This window comes from Sminthopsis crassicaudata, chromosome 4 (genome assembly GCF_048593235.1).
Source record: "Sminthopsis crassicaudata isolate SCR6 chromosome 4, ASM4859323v1, whole genome shotgun sequence".
Taxonomy (NCBI): domain Eukaryota; kingdom Metazoa; phylum Chordata; class Mammalia; order Dasyuromorphia; family Dasyuridae; genus Sminthopsis; species Sminthopsis crassicaudata.
The window spans coordinates 49,997,580-50,012,949 of record NC_133620.1 but is presented as its reverse complement, the minus strand read 5'-3'; the positions used below and the strand labels follow the sequence as shown (position 1 = coordinate 50,012,949).

Genomic DNA, 15,370 nt, shown 5'->3' with positions numbered 1-15,370 from the left:
GGAATGGATGATTAATATGATTTTTATAATTACATTATTACTCAGTTAGGGAAGACTAAAATTATTCTAGATACCAAACTAAAATTACTCAACACGTGCATCAAGATATTTTCCAGAGGTTTAATTCTAGAATACCTATAACTGACCAATTAGTCAGTTTTAAAGTATCTATTAATTTCTCCTATATGCAAGCCACTGAGATACTAAAGATATGTTTTTTAAAAGATTCAAGACATCCTGAAAAATGAGGAGATTAAATAAAATGATCTCTGAGATCCTTTCTAGTTCTAAATATGGGACCCTCCAAGCCAATCAATAGAAGAATTAGTGTGCCTCAGTAGAAACAGAAAACAGTGTTAGAAGTTAGGAGAAGGGGAAAATGCATTTATGTTTTAGTTAATCTGAGTTTGAGATGTCTATAGGTAGAGAAGTTAGCTAAACAGTTGAAGATGGGGGCTCAGAGCACAGAAAAGCATAAATTTGGAACCACCTTTATGGAAATGACAATCAAATCCACAGTTTCTGATGAGATCACTGAGAGTATAGAGAGAGGAGAAAATTCCAGAGTCATGGGATTACCTGCAGATAAGGGATGGAATGTGGATATTAATCAATCAATCAATAATCATTTCTTAAGTATTTATTATGTTCTAGACTATGTTAAATAGTAAGGATACAGAGAGAAAAAACTTAAATAGCCCTTATCTTTTCATGAATTTACATTAATCATTAGAATCTAATGATTAAAAGCCTAGGTAGTGACAGAGTTCTGGACTTGGAGTCTGGAAGACTTGCGTTCGAATTTCACTTGGATGCTTCTTAGCTGTGTACCCATGGACAACTTCTCTGTATCCATATTTCAGCTTCTTCATCTGTAAAGTAAAATGAAGGGGCTGGACTCAATGGATTCTAAGGTCCCTCCTACTTCTAAATCTGTTATATCATGATTACATTTTAATGATCCTGCAAAAGGAAGATTGAGAAAGGTCAATAAAGTAGTTAAGAAGAAAACCACAATAGAGGAGTGTCCCCCCAAAAAATCCAGGAAGGATAGAATAATTAAAAGGAGAAGTTGATCAGGTATCAATAATGTTGAAAAATGAAGGAGGAGAAGAAAGACTAAGACAAGTCATTAAGCTGAGTAATAAAAGCATCAGAACGCTGAAGAAAATAAGTATTGCCAAATTATGGGAATTGAAGCCATAGTTAAAGGGATGGAGAACCAAGTGGTTGAAGAATGCTTAGCAACTATACAGAAATTCCAAGAAGTACATCAATTAGTCCAAGTATCTTAGATAAACTTCTTAGACCTTCTTTTCCACTACATTGTCTTCAATCCAATGATACTGAACTCTTTACTGTTTCATGAACAAAATACTGCATCTCTTAGGCTGGGAATTTTTTTTTCTGATAGTCCTTTTTGACTGGAATATATTCCTTCCACATCTCTGCCTAGTGATTTTCCTGGCTTCCTTTAAATCTCAACTAAAATCTGACTCTTTCTCATCTTGTACAGGAAGTTTTCTCAACCCTTCTTAATTATAGAATCTTTCTTTTCTTAATTATTTTCTATTTGTCTTCTTAGTACGTATTGTTTCCTTATTATCTTCTCATTAGATTGTGACCTTCTTGAGGCCAGGAACTGTCTTTTTTCTTTTTTGTATCATTATGACTTAGTACAATGGTTGATATATAGTAGATACTTAATAAATGTTTAGTGACTGATTGACTAATAGATCCTACAAATTGATTATAATCTGGCCCAAACTGGTCATGATGTGGATAATGGATCAGATTTCTTTGGACAACTCTTTTAATGACTATGTGTTTCTCTATACCATAAAGGTTCATCTTTTTAAGACCAATATTCTTCTAGTAATTTTCTATAGGAAGAGTCATGGAATGCTATAATCTGAAAATTTGGAGTTTAAGAATTATCCAGATGGCAATAGAGAAATTTATGATGAAAGTGAGTGTGTGTGTATATATATACTTATATATTGCATATATACTTATATGTATGTATATGTTTATTTGGATATATACTGTATATGAATATATAATATAAATGCATATATTCTACATATATAATAATATGCATATACTATATATGTGATATATATATATGTAATAAATATTGAAGATATAATAAACAGGAATTATAAAGGGAAATTCGTGTCATTATATAAATTTAAGAAGAGAAACAACAAAAAGCCTTGAGGCATGAATAAAGGACAATCAATGGACAACCTTGGCTAACTGGTTATCCTTCAACATCAAGAGTCCTAGAAAAAAACTCCCAACCTATTGTGCTGAATTTGAGAGAAAATTTTCTGGGAAGATATTGGTCAAAATCACACAGAATCGTATAGACAGGTTGCAATCTTTGCTATTAGAAGAGATACCCACATTAATGAATATCTTGTAAATTTCTTAAAATTATAGACCATTTCTGTATTTATCTTCACATCCCTAGCGCCTAGCATAGTGCTTGGCATATAAGACAACATGTGATCAATACTAGTTGAATTGAATGAATCTGTTAAGGTCGCAGGTCAAAATGTAACTTCAACAGGTCCCATTAAAAGAGGAGGTGGAGAAAGAGCTCAATGTTATCAAAAGTAAGAAAATCTTCACCATAAGCCTGAATTCTTTACATCACTAACTATGAAGACTTAGGAGAATTAGATATTAAATAGTAGGTGATAATTTCTGCCCATAGCCAAAACTATATCTTGACATTTTACTCTTAAATAAAATTCAGGCACATCTCTGAAAATACTCCTTGGCAAAATGCCTAAGTGAGGTCCAGTTTCTAAATGCAGCTTTCTTTGACTTCCTCCACTGTTGCTAAGTTTTAGGGATGTCTGTACCCTAAATAGCAGCTATTAAAAACAAGGTGTTCCCTCTTTGGCATCTGGATACAAAAGACCAGGAAAAGTATGAGCTAATCGTTATTATTTATAGTAACCAAACAAACAAACAAACAAAACTATTTCTGAACTAGATAAGAATCATTTGGAGGGCTTCACATCTTAGGAGGTGGAAGAAAGGATGATTTGGGACTTCTTTTTCTACCCTCCTAACTCCCCAGTCATCTAAATAGCTTGTTGATAGAACGACATTGTTGGCACAATCAAAGCATCCATTTCTATAATGAGCAGAACAAAAAAAAATTTTAAAAAGAGTTCAGAGCAAGGCAGAAACCCATTAACTGCAGAAAATTGATTTCAACACCCGGAACATTGTGAGATGGAAGTGGGAAATGCTGTGAGACAAGAGTGAAAAAGGCTACAAAAGAGAATAAAACTAAAAAGGCCTTGGGGTGGGGGAATTAAAAACAGAAAGAGATTAAATCTGATAGTTTTCCAAGTGAACAAGTCAAAATTCCCTTTAACAAGCCAAGAGAGTAATGGTAGCAGACAAGTATATTTAACTCAATTCACAAACTCTTTAAGAGCCTACTATGTGTCTAACAATGTACAAAGGAAGTATGAACAAGTCCACCTTTGAATATCAATCAGTAAATATTTGTTAAATTCACACCATGTGCCAAGCACAGTGCTAAACTCTGAGGATGCCAAAAAAGAGACAGTCCCTGCCCTCAAGCCCTCCAGAAGAACTTACAATCCAATAGAGAAAACAAAGCAAACATGGACAAAGCCAGCTTTATGTAGGATAAATAGGAAATGATTAACAGAAAGAAGATAGTGGAATTAAGAAAGACTGGGAAATGTTTCCTGTAGAAAGTGACTTTTTAATTGGTACTTAAAGGAAGCCAAAAAGATTAATAGTTGGAGTAGAGGAGGAAAGGTGTTCCAGTAATGGAGAGGTGGACTGTCTTGCTCATGGAACTGCCAGGAGACCAGCATCACTGGATCAAAGAATACAAATCAGTGAGTAAGGTTTAAAGAGTTTAATTTGGGCAAGTAGACTATCCACTCATAAAATAGTTAACTAACAATATAAGTAGTTAGAGCCAAAATGAGTGAGATAGTGCATCCTATGGGAGTTCACAGAAAGAAAATATCAAAAAGGGCTAGCTAGAACTGTCTGGGAAGATGTTATTAAAGAGATGGGATTTGGATTTGGATCATGTGATAGAATTTGGGGAGATGAAGAAAAGGGAGGAAATGGCAGGGATGAGAAAGGAACAGCTTGAGCCAAAGCCTTGATGTGAGAAGTACAAGAGGATAAAGAAAAAATAGATTAAGAAAGGAGAGCAAAAATGGAGGACCATATAGGAGGTAGTTTAACTACAGAGGTTCTGGCAAATAAGGCTAAGAAGCTGAGACTTTGTCCCAGGTGCAATGGGAACTACAGGCTATCAATTCTTTTTTTTTTTTAATGTTTTATTATATATATATATATATATATATATATATATATATATATATATATATATATATATATATTTATAATATTATCCCTTGTATTCATTTTTCCAAATTACCCCCCTCCCTCTATTCCCTCCCCCCGATGACAGGCAATCCCATACATTTTACATGTGTTACAATATAGTCTAGGTACAATACATGTGTGTTGTAGCGAGCTGTCGTCTCCAGAAGCTGCCAGATCGCTCTCTGGGAAGAGATCTGCTGTGTCTACTCAAATCTTTCAGACAGATTCTTCTTCCTGTAGTGAACCGTTGTCTCCAGGCAGTTGCTGTTAACTCTTGTCCTTAGAAGTGACTTCCCTTCCTGCAGAGAGCCCCGTCAGGCCTGATGTAATGCAGAGAGTCTTCTTCTTTCTCTGAGAGTCCTCTCTTTTATTCTCCCAGAGAATGGGCGTGGGATAATGCAAGGGCTTCTGGGAAGAACCACCCCAGCCAATGAGCTTGCCCCCTCTATCAAGTCAACCTGAGTTCTCACCTTGTAATTGTCCAGAAAACCTGAATTCTCACCTTGTCACTGTCCAGACAACCTCAGTTCTCACTTAGTAATCCTAACATCTCCCCCTTTCTTTTGATTTAGAACATAGGACAGTCATGACCTTGAAACATAAATCCATCAATATGGGAAGTATTACAGATAATTACATAAATGACCTTGAAACATAAATCCATCAATATGGGAAGTATTACAGATAATTACATAAATTACATAAGCATATAGTAACATAGTAACATAACACATGCTAGAAGTATATAACATAATCATAAATTGAAAATTTATAAATGTCCATAAGTCCATTGTCCATTAGTCTCATCTTGTGTGAGGAAGTCCAATGATTCCTGCTGGTTTTAAAGTTCTTTAACAGTCTTCTTATTATCCATGCTCTTTCAGTGTCAGATGTTTCTTAGATTTTCTCCTTTATTTTGAGGTCTTTCTCTTTTTCTGTCTCTCTCTGATGGACAAGGCGAATATGACTTGTTGGCACCCATCTGATTCCTTCTCCTGCTGAAGAAATATAAGCAAACCCTCTCTCCCAGGCAGTTAACCTATCTAATTTCCTTCTATTTACCACTTTCTAAATCTCTTCTCATCATCTGACAATTACATTGGAGTTGTTTGCACTGAACACAGCCCTGATGGTTTAAAAGGCCTGTATTCTCCCCAAGTGTAATCCATTTTTGCAATCTGATTGCCGTCAAGCCATATGTAGTGCAGTCTTCTCCTCTTCCTGGAGTGCTGTCCTCTTTTATCCTCCCAGAGAATGGGCGTGGGATAATGCAAGGGCTTCTGGGAAGAACCACCCCAGCCAATGAGCTTACCCCTCTATCAAGTCAACCTGAGTTCTCACCTTGTAATTGTCCAGAAAACCTGAATTCTCACCTTGTCACTGTCCAGACAACCTCAGTTCTCACTTAGTAATCCTAACAGTGTGTGAATATCATTTTCTTGTTGCACAATAAACATTAGAATCCGAAGGTACATGCAACCTGGGCAGACAGATATTAGTGCTAACAATTTACATTCACTTCCCAGTGTTTCTTCTCTGGGTGTAGCTACCTCTGTCCATCATTGATCAACTGGAAGTGAGTTGGATCTTCTTTATGTTGAAGATTTCCACTTCCATCAGAATACATCCTCATACAGTATTGTTGTTGAAGTGTACAGTGATCTTCTGGTTCTGCTCATTTCACTCAGCATCAGTTGATTTAAGTCTCTCCAGGCCTCTCTGTATTCCTCCTGCTGTTCATTTCTTACAGAGCAATAATATTCCATAACCTTCATATACCACAATTTACCCAACCATTCTCCAACTGATGGACATCCATTCATCTTCCAGTTTCTAGCTACAACAAAAAGAGCTGCCACAAACATTTTGGCACATACAGGTCCCTTTCCCCTCTTCAGTATTTCTTTGGGATATAATCCCAGTAGTAGCGCTGCTGGGTCAAAGGGTATGCACAGTTTGATAACTTTTTGGGCATAATTCCAGATTGCTCTTCAGAATGGCTGGATTCTTTTGCAACTCCACCAGCAATGTATTAGTGTCCCAATTTCCCCACATCCCCTCCAACATTCATCATTATTTGTTCCTGTCATCTTAGCCAATCTGACAGGTGTGTAGTGGTATCTCAGAGTGGTCTTAATTTGCATTTCTCTGATCAGTAGTGATTTGGAACACTCTTTCATGTGAGTGGATATAGTTTCAATTTCTTGCTCTGAGAATTGTCTGTTCATATCCTTTGACCATTTATCAATTGGAGAATGGTTCGGTTTCTTATAAATTAGGGTCAGTTCTCTATATATTTTGGAAATGAGATCTTTGTCAGAACTTTTGTTTTTAAAAATATTTTCCCAATTTGTTACTTCCCTTCTAATCTTGTTTGCATTAGTATTATTTGTACAGAAACTTTTTAGTTTGATGTAATCAAAATCTTCTATTTTGTGATCAATAATGATCTCTAGTTCTCCTCTGGTCATAAATTCCTTCCTCCTCCACAAGTCTGAGAGGTAGATTATCCTCTGTTCCTCTAATCTATTTATTATCTCCCTCTTTATGCCTAAATCATGGACCCATTTTGATCTTATCTTGGTATATGGTGTTAAGTGTGGATCCATATCTAATTTCTGCCATACTAATTTCCAGTTTTCCCAACAGTTTTTTCCGAATAATGAATTTTTATCCCTAATGTTGGAATCTTTGGGTTTGTCAAAGATTAGGTTGCTATATATGTATCCTTTTTTGTCCTTTGTATCTAATCTGTTCCACTGATCTACCGGTCTATTTCTTAGCCAATACCAAATGGTTTTGGTGACTGCTGCTATATAATATAGCTTTAGATCAGGTACACTTAGACCACCTTCCTCTGAGTTTTTTTTTCATTAGTTCCCTTGCAATTCTCGACCTTTTATTCTTCCATATGAATTTTGTTGTTATTTTTTCTAGGTCATTGAAATAGTTTCTTGGGAGTCTGATTGGTATAGCACTAAATAAATAGATTAGTTTGGGGAGTATTGTCATCTTTATTATATTCGCTCGGCCTATCCAAGACAGGCTATCAATTCTTTAAACACCCTTCCCATTTATAGAACTTAGTATCCATGTTTTGCCATTTACCCCATCAATTCAATTTTTATTGCAATTTCCCTAATCTAAGTCTTTATTACTTTGTACCTGGATGATTATAAAGTTCTTGCTTCATCTAATGATAACAACTCACATTTATGCAGTATTTCAAGGTTTGCAAAGCATCGTACATGTCATGCCAATGGATCCTTACAACAATCATAGGAAGCACATGCCATTCATATCATCATTGTATAGACGAGGAAATTGAGGCTGCGAGAGGGTAAATGAATTGCCATGGGTAAGACAGCTAACATCTGAGGTCAGGCTTGAATTTAGGTCTTTTTCACTCTAAATACAGTCTTCTTACCTATTGTATCATCTAGTTACCTCATGTCTCTGCTGCTAATCTCCCATTAATCTGTCAAGAGCTTTTGCAATCTGAGTACAATCTATCTTTCTAATTATAGCCCCCACTGTTTTGCATTCACTCATTCAATAAGTATTTATTAAGTATTCACTATGTAAATATTGTATTATTTACTATAGCAAGCACTGGGGATATACAGACAAAATCAAAACAGTTCTGGTCCTTAAGCTTATATTCTATTAAAGAAAATAACACCTACATATATAAATACAAAAACATATATAAAATAAATACAAGGTATCTCAAAAGTCTTAGTTAAGCATTAAGCTTTGATAACTTAATTAAATATATTTAATTGAATTAAGAATTTTGGGACATCCTATATAAAGTAATGGTGAGAGTAATAGCAGCTGAGGGGTATCAAAAAAGGGCATATATAGGACATAGGCAAATGAAGTAGATGTGGAATGTTACATGTGAGGGGCCACAAATAGACAAATTTGTATTGACAGACAGAGCTTATTCCCATTCAAGCTTTTTATATCAATTAAATCACAGATCTGGAACAAAAAAGAAATGCTTTATTTAAATTTTACAAAGTATTTAACATTCCTTACCTCATTTAGTCCTCAGAACAATTCTGTAAAACCAAGTACAATAGGTATTTCAATATCCTCATTTTACAGATAAGAAAAATGAGGTTAAACAACTTGACAAGAGTCATATGGCTAAATGTCTAAGGTGGAACTTGAAGTCCTATCTTCCTGGCTCAATTTTCAGCACTCAATCCATTTTTCCAACACATATGCAATGAGCATGTACTCTGTTGCTGACTCTTTATTAGGGACTGCAGGGATACATAAAACACCAAAAGAAGTAGACATTGGTCCTACTCAGTGATTTAAGGTCTAGGCCAAGGTTTCCTTACATAAATGTAATGAGGATAGGGAGCTACAAGGCACACATAAGCAAAAGGAAACAGGATGTGCAATCCAGGCTGTGTGTGTTCCTCAGTCAGCCCCCAGATCACATGGGAGATTTGTGAGCTGCCAGGTGTTTCTAAGCAGAAACATCTGCATGAGAGGCTCTTCTGCTGACAACATAAATGTTCTTTCCTATTCACCTCTCGGGGAAAAGCAACCAAAGCTGGTTCCTACAGTGGAATCCATCCCAGTCACAGAAGTCCCTCAGGAGTGACCCCTTGGCATAGTTATGTCAAATCTCATAGCTGCATCTTTGGAAACAAGGTAGGTAAATGTCTTCTGAACAAAGTGCATGTGATCCATGATGATAACACCTTGATGTCCCGAGTTTTATGCCATACACACAACACACAAAAAGTACATTATCTTATATGAGAGTCATTCTTAGATTCTCTTTTTTTCCGGAGATGTTACCATGAAAACTTGGTGGGCCAAAAATTACAGCCTATAATGAGGCAGATTTTACCCAGAGTTTTTCAAGTTTCATTAATTTTGACCTTGACCAGACTTTCAGAAAAAAGCCAAGAAGGCAACTGAGAAGCCTATGAGGTCATGAGGACAGATAGAGGGTGGAGAGTCTGGCATTCATTTTTGCTGAGAACCTTCTCTCCTTGGCAGGTAGCATCATTTTTGCTGAGAATCTTCTCTCCTTGGCAGGTAGCATCATCAGAGAAAAAGATGAGATTGAAAGTAAGGTACCGCTGATAAAGTAGAGGAAGCCAGTGAGCAGGATCCAAGCCAGAAGAGTAAAGGCAATGACGATCAGATTCTGGAGTTTGTGAGAAGCATCAGCTTCATTGCAATACTTTTTTTTCCTTCCTCTATCCAGAGGATTTTTCTCCTTTCTTTGCTAGTAAGTCATTCACTTTATGCTTTTCTCTTTGTTCTAGTGGGAACCATGGGATTAAAAAAGATGATGGCTTTATCCCTTTTGGGTTGCCAATCAAAGTAGATGATTTATTTTCATTTCTATCCTAATTAATCTGCTCTCAAATACAACTCCAGCTTTAATAGCCCTCCCCACAGAGATAATAAATATTTTTACTGTACCTTTAGGAGAGCTCTTAGAGAGAGTGGCAATTAATTGTCATCTGGTGGAGTCAGCTATCATGGTTGGAGACTATATGAAGTTGATGTAAAAAGGAATAAGAAAATGTCTTTCCTGAGACACTAAAGATTATAATTACATATTTTATATATAATACAGATTATATAGATATTACATATTACATAATTAATATAGATTAATTATAATCTATGAGAAAAAATAAAAACTATTTCTCATGTGAATTAAATTTATATCTAATGATATAAAGTACAATAAAAAGGATTCCTTGGAATTTTTTCTGTCTTCATCTAGAGAAAACTGAATGGCAAAAGTTTCCAGAATTGTGAAGAAGTCAGTAGTAGTCTTGGTGGATAGGAGTGATTCTGGTAATGATCTCTTTCACTGTGATACATTGTTGAAATATTTAAATATATCTTTATATTAGTTGTTATGATGTTAAATTATATATACAATGTATTCAGTGTAAATTGAAAGCAAGCCAATGTTTATTTGAGCCTGTGAGGTTAGCCGGTGGTTGGAAAGAGAGGAATAAAAGCTTATGGGAAAAGATTTCCCTAGTTTGCACTATAATTGGGTTTGGGTTCAGAGTTAACTAAGTAACTGAAGAGAAAAGTTGTTCATTTCTATGAATATATAAAGAAGTATTATAATATATCCTTTCAATATCCTTAGAGTCTGGGTTAAATATTAATATGGAATGAATTATCTATCAAACTGAGGGATAAGGGTTTGGTATGGTTTTGAACACAGCCTACCCAACCTAATGTAGGCAGTCAGAAACATTTAGCCATCATTTTAAAAACCTTTCTATATTAAAAAAGATGGCAATGGCTTGTGCTTTCTGTTTTACTAAATGCATGGGATACAACTGAAAAAGACAAAAGAAGTCAGTACCCATCATGAGGAGGAAGGGAATTTATTTTTTTACTTTTTCCTTGTTACTTCAGTTGAGGTTGAAATTAAAGGTAATAAGAGAGAGAGCCAGTTGTACCATAATCTTCCAGAGGACATGGGAGTCATGATCATACCCCTATATCAATATGCATGCATAAAGTCCAGGGGTGAAAGTGAAGTTATGCACTAGGAAGAAATCAGTCATTTATTTTGCCTGAAAGTACCCCCACCACAATGGGTGCTAAGTCTAACAGTCTGGCTTGAAAGGAAAGTAATTCTTTGGGGCTTGAAAGTTTGGGCAAGATTGTCTAGGGAAGCTCTCTTTGTTTTGGGTCTGGTTCAAGCACTCCTCCAAAAGTTCCAATCCCCAATAAATATTAAGAATATAAACAGAAAACCTCAGTGAGCTCACAGTCTAACTGGGGGAAAACACACATATTAGGAGAGTACGCTGTAGGGCAGCTTATGGTCCTTAGGTACAATTGTTTGGACACAACAGGCAAAGTTCATAGAGGATGAAATCCATAATGATAATGCACAAACTAACTCCACCAGTTAGACCACATTCAACAATTTATGCAATCATCGCTTATATGCTGCTAGAAAGTTCTGTCACAGGAGAATCTAAAACAAAGCTTAGAAATATCCCACAACTCGGCTGTAGGAAGTCTATGAACATCTTTGTCCCAGACACAAATGTTGCAGCTACTGACTTAGTGACTGGTTTGTGTTACTCAAAACTATCAGAAGCACATAGAGCAGTGATGTCAAACCCAATTAGACTTGAGGGCCATATTGGCTTAGAAAACCATATGTTAATATTATCTCTGTTCTATTCTATTTTATATTTTTTTATATTTATTTTATAGGGCAGCTAGATGGCACAGTTGATGCCTAAAGTCAGAAAAACTCATCTTCCCAAGTTTAAATCTTGTCTCAAACACTTACTGGCTGTGTAATTCTGGGCACAAACCCTATTTGCCCCAATTGCCCTATTTGTAAAAATAAATTGGAGAAGTAAATGGGAAACCACTCTAGTATCTCTGTCAAGAAAACACCACATGGGGTCACAAAAAGACAGAGACAGCTAAACAACAACAATGGTATTTTTATTTATTTAACTAAATGTTTTCTAATTGCACTTTAATCTGGTGGGGGCCACTTGGGAGCATTAACACCAGCAGTCCAGCCATATGGATTAGAAGAAATCACATTTATTGTGAAAAAGAAGACCTGGATTTGAACTCCAACTGTAACACTACACACACACACACAACTGTAACACTATATACACACATATGTATATATATATATTTACAAATACACATACATGCATACATACATAAATTTGGGCAAGTCAGGCAATCAATCACCAATCATTAAGCACCTCCTAGATGTTGAGAATATAAAGAAGAAGAAAAAAAAAAACTATTCTTATCTTCAAGGAGTTTGCATTCTGCCAATCATTCTCTGGGACTTAATTTCATTATATATAAAATTAAAAGAGAAGAACACAGAATTTTAAACATATATAATTCTATCATTTTGTGAAAGGATCATAAAGAACCTCTAACAGCACCATCTTTCCACCATAATCTAAAGTGAAATAGATAAATTAAAAGTCACTTCAAGGAAATGGAGGGGATGCTCATAAGTTGGGTAGTAGCTATACAAGGTATGGTACATGATTGTGATGGAATTCTATTGTTCTATAAGAAATGACAAGCATAAAGCTGTCAGAAAAACCTGGGAAGACTTACATGAACTAATGCAAAGTGAAATGAACAGAACACAAACAATATGCATAGTAACAGCAATGTTATATGATCAACTGTGAATGACAACTCTTCTCAGCAATAGGATCATCCAAAATAATTATGAATATCTTATGATGAAAAATGCTATCTATTTCCAAAGAAAGATCTGATGAAGTCTGAATACTTATTGAAGTGAACTTTTTTTTTGTTTTTTTTTTTTTTGGTCTTTGTTTTCTTTTGTAACATGGCTAATATGGAAATGTTTTGCATGATTGCATACATGTAAGCTACATTAAATTGCTTGCCTTCTCAAGAAGGGGAGTAGGGAGGGAAAGAGTAAATTTGGAATTCAATTTTTAAAAATAGAATGTTAAATATGTTTGTTTATATGTAATTGAGAAAACAAAATAATAATTAAATGAGAGGGAGGAAGTTGCTTCATACTCTAACAATCCATGTTCTTTGCTAGTCCATTGGGAGAAAAACAATTTAATGGATTACAAATTCAAATTCTATTATAAACTACATTTCCAATTTTCTTCAAACTGAAAGTGAACCCAAAGACAGAAGAGCGCACACATGCACTGCACAGGCCTGCATGTGTAAACACACACACACACACACACACACACACACACACACACACACAAGTCCTCCTAACTTTCCCCTTCTTTTCTGGCCCCAAACATCCCAGGATGTGGCTACAGTTTGAATTGATTCATTCTTGAGTTTCTCTGTTTTTACCATTGAATATCTGAAGTGAGATTGCACTTTGCAAACCTTGCTAAAAGTTATACTATTAACTTCAACATGACTCCTCGCATAGCACTAATAACGCCTGGCTGAACAAACACAGATAAAAGCTGAATACTGAAAACCAGAATTCCAAAAGGTGAGTCAGACAAGAGATATATGTAGAATCACAGTGTATTAGAGCTTAAAAATAACAAAACAAAAAAAAAAAAACAAAAAAACAAAAACAACCTTAGAGAACTTTTACTCTAAGGAATATTTGAGTTTAAATCTGATTTCAAACACTTAATTGTTGTTATGATAGTGGGCAAGTCACTTAACCTCTTCCGCTTCAGTTTCCTCAATTGTACAATGGGAATAATAATAGCTCATATCCTCTACATGTTTGAGGAGCAAATGAGATGTTTATAAAATGTTTAGCATAATGCCTGGTAAATGGTAGGTACTTAATGAGTTTTTCCTTCTTTTTTTCTTCTTTCTTTATACTGTATCACATTTTATACATCCTATCTCTTAAAGGCATTCTGAGAGCCTACTTCCTTCATAACAAAAAAAAAAAAGTATCAATTGATCAGCAAAGCAGTTACTGAGTACCTCCTATATATAGCTTCTGATGGAGCCATGCATTCCCTAATACCCAATCCACAGGAGATGATTAGAAAAACAGAATGCTACCAAATCATCTTTCCGTTCTGTGGTATTTTCCCTGGGCCTTCCAGTTACTATTCCAGTAGGAGTGTAGTTCAAATCAGGATATCTATTTCTCCATTGCAAGTACTCATTTGTGGCAAAATTTGAGAATGAATTAAAGGGATGGTTAGTGAACAAATAGAAGAGGAAGCAATGATCACACAGAGCCAACCTGGCTACACTGAGAATGAGTCATGCCATACTAATTTGGTTTCTTCATTGGGGATATAATAAATGTTTGCTGAATTTAATTAAATTGAAAGTTAATAAACTGGCAGATCAAAAGGATGCTATGGATAGAAGTTTAGCAAAAAATTGTACAAAGTTTTTCATGTTATTCTGATGAATAAGATATAAAAGTGTAGACTAAACTATTGTACAGTTCAGAAATCACAAAAGTTAGTAGTTGGAAGAGAGTAGTTGGCAGCCACAAAGTCCAACTTATACAGGAAAGAAAACCTCTTCATGATATTTCCAACAAATGGACCTCCCACTTCTGATGGGCTAGTTAAATGAGTTCCTAAGTAGCTAAGTGACCATAACCAAAATATAGCCCCTGGAGCACAGTAAATGGTCCTTTGCCCAAACTTCCAAACAGGACATTTCTTCATGAAACTGAGCAAAAGGACTCAGGATCCTAATAAAAACTAAAGCATATCTATATATATTTTGTTCATGTGTATGTCAATTTTTGCACACATCCTTGCACAAGCTGAAGAATCATAGTCCTTGCTTAGAGATTTTAAAGAGAATTTTCACTTTATATCATGTTTCTTCATCCTGGAGGTAATCTAATTAGTAGAAAAGACTTGAAATTTGCCTAAGGTGAATAAAATGCCTTTTACCCACCACCACTTATATAACACAGACATAGCCAAACTAATCTCATTCAAATTTTCCAAAACAGTCACCTTTGGCCTGAGGCTCAACCTGGAAAGTTTGAACACATTCAGAAAGTTGTGAATGCAAACATCAGACACACCCAGATGTCTCACTTCCCAGAATGCACTGAGACATGATCACAGCCCCAAGTCATCATCAATGATAAGTTTCAGGGTCACTTGAAAGTAGTCCCTCTGGAGCCACCACGACATTTTGCGTGTTGTTACTCCTATGAGAATATAAGCTCAAGAATTGTCTTCTCTTTATTAATTTTATCCCTAGTATTTAGCACAGTACTGAACACATAGTAAGTGATTAACAAATGCTCTTTGTTCATTTATTCATAAAATGAAACTCTTAAAAATTATTCTTCCCCACTCCTCTCATCAGATTACATTGTAATGACTAGCATTCACATCCTAGACATCCTTCGTTTATCATAAGGTTTAACTGGTCTTTAGTTCTTTAGTTCTAGCCTTATACAAACAAGCTATTTAGTTTTCCTCTTTTTTGG

General features: G+C 35.4%; 1 protein-coding gene and 1 long non-coding RNA gene across 2 annotated transcripts in view; both read right to left on the bottom strand.

The window, feature by feature from the left end:
- DDR2 (discoidin domain receptor tyrosine kinase 2) overlaps nt 1–15,370 on the bottom strand; it is a 213,320-nt gene that overhangs the window by 123,913 nt on the left and 74,037 nt on the right. The window lies entirely within an intron of this gene.
- On the bottom strand, nt 625–5,077 carry LOC141541883 (uncharacterized). Its single transcript, XR_012481930.1, has 2 exons — nt 4,536–5,077; nt 625–872 (listed from the first exon to the last, which is right to left on the bottom strand). It is a non-coding gene; the product is annotated as an uncharacterized LOC141541883 (long non-coding RNA).